Genomic DNA, 6,000 nt, shown 5'->3' on the forward strand with positions numbered 1-6,000 from the left:
AACTAGTAGTGGAGACCAAGATTGCACATCTATTGTAGGATCAAGTGTTGATGGAATTCATCCAAAGGTTGCTGAATCAGTTAAATCTAGTGTAGAGGATAGTAATGGAGTCTAGGACCATATTGCTATTACAGAGTCTAGTGTTAAAGCTAATGTTTGCTACAGATTTGAATGAGAAATTGTCATTACCAACATCTCCTTCAGTAAAACAGGAAGAGACTTTTTAAGCTGTTCATAGAGATATTGATGCACATTCAACTGTTCATCAACCAACTAGTGTGAAGGGTCAAGATTCTTTATGTGAGTTGGGCTTTTTCAAAAGAATTTGGAGAAAGTGGTCCAGACTTAGAAAAGATGGTTCTAATGAGAAAAGTAATAGCATTTTAGAAAAATGTTCTAATATGGTTGGTGGCTCTGACAAGACAGAATTTGAGGAGAAAACCTTAGAATCAACTACTGGTTCATTTTCTCTGTCAAATGCAAAAGAATCAAATCTGGAAGAGAAAATTGCTAATATTTCTAAAGAAAACTGTGACGAATTATAGTGACAGTCACTTTTGTCATTGTTATCATATAGCAAACAAAATTGTGACGAATTGTTCGTCACTATAAATAAATGTAGTGACGAAATTTTTAAAATTTGTCACTATTAAATAATATAGTGACAATTATTTCTGTCGCTATATAATCGACTTGTAGATATAGTAATAGTGTTTTCCGTCAATATAAATACCCTATAGTGACAGAAACTTTTGTCATTATTATCATATGAAAAGGAAAATTGTGACCGATTTTCCATTACTATATATAAATGTATAGTGACAAAATTTTTAATATTTGTTACTATTAAATAATATAGTGACAATCATTTCTGTCACTATATAATTAACTTATAGATATAGTGACGGTGTTGTCCGTCACTATAAGTACCATCACTATAATAACCCACCTATATATTAATAATGTTATTGCACATTGACCTATAAATAAGACCTGTATGAATTGATAGTAATCATAATATTATCTACCTCATTGATCTCCAACAACTTTATGATTTAATCTCACAAAACATAATGCTAAGTATATTATAAAAAAGTAATAACAATCAAATTTTTTAAATATTTTTGACATGTCAATTATATAATAATTTGGGCATTTTATAGGAAAAAAGAACAATAAACATTGATCTCCAACAACTTTATCAATAGTTGATTTCTTTACAAATTCAACTTGCATTTGACAATAAAAGACAATATGCATTAGCTAAAAATCATATAAATAAATATAAATGTTTGTATATAAATAAAATACTTACATAATCTTTTACCCAAGAAATTTTCATTTGTACAATATCTTGTAGGGTTGTAATGTGTCCATATGGTTTCATTAGTGATATTAAAGGGCTAAGTACAGATTTAATGCACACTTCTACCATTCAACTCTTAATGGCTCTCTACATACAATTTTAGTAAGATCATCACTTGATAAAACACCATAAACTACAATTCCATTAACTCTTGGAAACTTCAACTTAACTTGTTTCTAGAAAAACAAGTGAGAATCATACCTACAATGTGGCAAGTAGGATGATAGTTCAAATGTCTACTTTGAAGAAGACAAAAAATTCAAATTGGATTTTTCTTGTTTCAACAATGTGACAAATTTGTCAGCCTTTGGTTTAACTTTCACAACAAAAACAAGCAATGCAATCAGGCATTAAAACATTTAAAAACCATTTGAGAAGAGGAAAAAGCCCATACAATCAGTAAGCATCTATAAAACAAAATACCAACACCTTCTTGAAAGTGTAGCTAAAGTTATGGTGTGTGGTACATATCTGAAGCTACTAAGGATGAGAGGATTACATTTAAGTATTGTTTCTAAAACCAACCTTGGACATCAAACAACAAGGCTAGAAAGATCACTGGTTCAGTGGTTCAAGCACTCAATTAGCTATTTAGCTTGTGGGGAGTGTCTTTGTAGGTAGAAGATTTGAGCTTAGTTGAAGACATTGGTAAGTAGCTTATGGGTATTATCTTTGTAGATAGCAGATTTGAGCTTAGTTTAAGACATTGTGGATTTTACCATCAATGGAGATGGACTAAAGATGCTCATCATTTTAACCCAATAAACTATCTTCACTATATAATGCCTTCAATAAAAGCAATATTCATTTATTTGTTTTTCACATTTCAAATAGTGATTGCAAGGAAAGTTTGGCTCACTTCCTTGAAAAATATTAGATTTATCAGAAATATTAGAAAATAAAGGCATCAAATTTGTTTTGATATTTTTTTCTTGCTTTACCATGAAAGGGGCAAAAATGTGTTTTTGAAAAATTTTAACCACATATAATCAAATCTTAACACGTTACTAACAAAAAGGAGGTTTTTATTTGATGACATCCCTTAACATGGGAGGTTTTAGTCCATTTTATAGATAGAGGAGGGTTTCAGTATTTATGTGAAAATTCAAGGGAGGTTTAAGTCTTTTACCCTATAAAGTAAATATATCAGGTCTCTGTCTTCATTTTCAGTAAACACCTTCCAACTCCAACCCCCATCCGAAAAAAGAAATAGACAAAACCAACCTTGGACTTCAAAACAACAAGGTTTGAAAGATCACTCGTTTAGTGGTTCAAGCAGTCAATTAGCTATTTAGCTTGTGGGTAGTGTCTTGTAGGTAACAGATCTGAGCTTAGATTTGGGACTGTATTTTTACTATCAACTGAACTTAGTAAGAGTAATGTTGGTGATATACCCTATGGTTTATCAAGAGTAATATGAGTAATGTTGGGGTAACACCCTATGGTTTATCAAGGGTATACCCTTGGTCCAAAACGTGATGTAATATTAATAGCAATTAATATAGATATAGAAACCTTGCTTTAAAGAATAAACTTAAACCACCTTCTCATTAATTCGAAATTGGGTTTGCTTGAGGACTAGTTCTTACTTGTAACCTAGCCACACCTTAGCATTAATCATTTTGTGACCAAGGTGGAATTGAAGTGGATTATAGCTTCTAGTGTCAAGGGTAAGATTATAGCTTCTAGTGTCAAAAGAACTCCTCATAGGAGGTGGAAAATTCGATAGATTTTGTGAAAACATCTTTAATATAACCCAACCCAATTTAGCCAAACCTAACTTAACCTTGCTAAACCCAATCTATTTAAACTTGCTTGAACCCAACCCAACTTAGCCCAACCTACTTAACCTAGCTAAACCCCATCCAACAAGTGTAAAGTTGCCTAAACCCAGTCCAACCTATTTAAACTTGCCTGAACCAAACCCAACCTAGCTAAGCCTATTCAAACTTATCTGGACCTATTAAAACCCTGGTGAACCCAACCCAACCTGTTCAAACTAGGCAAAATCTAGTCCGGACCATAGCTGAATCCAATTCCTCCCCAAAACCAATCCAATTTGACTAAAATCCATCAGAGCTAAACCAAACATGTCAGACATGGTTGAAACCAGTCCTACCCAACTCAAGCCAGTTAGAAGCTAACCTAACCTATTGGAAAACAACTGAACCCGCCCAACCTGTCCTAATTAGACCCAAGCTCAACCAACATAGCTGAACCTAGTCCAACTTAACCCAACCATAGCTGATCCCAGCCAAACCTAGCTGAACCTAGATGAGCCTAGTTGAACCCAATCCAACCTATTTAAACTTGCCTGAACCCAGTCCAACTTAACCCAACCATAGCTAAACCTAGTTGAACCCGATCCAATCTAGTTAAACTTACTGAACCTAGTCCCAAGTCCTAACCTTAGCTGAACCTAGTCCAAACCATAGCTGGACCCAATCCAACTTGTTGAACCCAACCTAACTCAACCTATGTAAATTTAGTTGAACCTAGTTAGAACCCAAAACTTGCTCAAACTTAATCCCAAGCACAGCTGAACCTAAACCTTTACATGTCTATAAAGCATCAGTTTTGGTTACTGATCCTTATATCTGCTGCAAACTATAACAGTAGATCAGCCTTGAACCCACTACCCACAACCCTTCTAAATGTTGCAAGTGATAGAGTTAATTAAACCAGCCTTGAACCCACCCTTATCAGCCCTTCTCACTACTGTAATTCATAGCAGTAAACCAGCCTTGAGCCTACCTCCTTAGACCTCCCTCCAACTGCTGCAATTTACAGTAGTGAACCAAACCCAAAACCTCTCTATCTGCTGTAATTTACAACATATAAGCCAGCCTTAAACCCACTCCCTTTACCCCAGCCAACTGCTGCAATTTGCAGAGGAAAACCAGCAGTAAAACAGTCCCAAAACCACTTCCTTTAACCCTCCGTCTGCTGTGATTTTACAGTTGAAAGTCAGCCTTCAACTCACTCCCTTTACCCCATCCAACTGCTGTGGTTTGTAACAGAAACCCAGCAGCAAACCAGTCCCAAAACTAAGGAGCAGGGAATATCAATAGGGATTTCATCAATAACTTCAGCATGCTTTTGGGTGTTAACTTGAATTCACCAAGTTCTTATACATGACACCTTATTTGGATGATTGGGTCAACCCCAAATCTTATACATGCCTTTGCAGCAAACAGTTGAAACTGCTTAAATGATATGTCTGTGCAGAACGAAGCAACCATAGTGGATAGATTGGTCCTTGGTGGTTAACTATTGCTTTGTGCATTTGGTATACAGGAATTAAATAGAAGGCTTTGTCACTATGTCATCACAAACTGAGTTGGATGATGCCATTGATGCTCTTGATGGAGAGGTAAGATGCATGCTTTCTTTCTTTTACTTTTGTGGTTCCATTAGGAGGGCAGGGGTGCCAAGTATTCAGGTCAGGTATCCATAAGTGTTCATCATGTCAACCTCTAGAAATCAAGGCAAGGGGACATGAACACTTATGATGGTTCCAGTGATCTGGGGTCTTGGAAGGGGTGGAGTGGGTAATCTCATGAATCTTTGTACTGAAGAGGCTGCCCTCATACTCAAATCTGTTTTCTCATACTAATCCCTACAATTTAGTATTAGCTATTTTTTATAAATTAGCTATATAAATTCTGTTCTACCATTGAATTCCATAAGAGCCATGTCCTTGGTCAAGTTTTATGTCTTTACATAAATTCTGAATTCTCACTAATACATATCCATTTGGCCTTCCCCTTGTTCTTTCAGAGCCTTCTATTTGTACCAAGTTAACATAAATTCCATAATCAGCATGCCATGATTCTGTAGTTGTAGGTTGAAATCCAGAAACTTAGGTGCCCTATGATCTGAAAACCAGTGTATCATCACACGAGCACACTCATACAGCCATGTCAACATGTCAATCAGACTCAAACAAATAAAGGCTTGGTTCTATGACCAAGGAAAAGGAGTTTCTGCTATGCAAATCAGTTCTGAAAAGTAGAGCTTTGAGTTTATGTATTGGTCATGCCATTTCTGATTGTGTTGCATGTTAGAGTCTCTGACCAAGGAGAAAAAATTACCTAATACAGCAGAGTATACATAAAAAATGCTTTTATTTAAGATGAAATAATACTTTTGCATAAAAAATGCTCTTCTCAGACATTATTTAGGTTGCTAGTGCAATGCAGAGTATACATCAATGCACCATGCACCCTATTGCAAGTTTTTTTGCTTTATCCTCTATTGAATTCCAGCTCTTGTCCATATCTAAGTTCTCCGATTCAGTCTGAAAAGTCACTAATTGTTAACCATAACTAACAGGATCAACAAATAAGTGCAAATACACAATCTTTGTTACTATATAGTATCTTTTTATTTCAATGCTGGGTCCACAAAATTGGATCCTAAAAAAACCATATGAATTTGCTAAGCATGCAAGAAAAGGTCAAAAGAACATGTCTTTTGTAGTGTTAAAAAAATACCATATCAATAAGTAAGAAAAGCCAAAAAGGAATAGTAGTCATGCCTATTTCCATTCGATAAATTCATACCTATATCAGAAAATTAATTTAGCAAATTTCTTATTATAAAAAACGCAAATAATAGGTAGGAAGGAAGAC

The sequence above is a fragment of the Nelumbo nucifera genome, chromosome 7 (assembly GCF_055504915.1).
Source record: "Nelumbo nucifera cultivar China Antique chromosome 7, China Antique-T2T, whole genome shotgun sequence".
Classification (NCBI taxonomy): domain Eukaryota; kingdom Viridiplantae; phylum Streptophyta; class Magnoliopsida; order Proteales; family Nelumbonaceae; genus Nelumbo; species Nelumbo nucifera.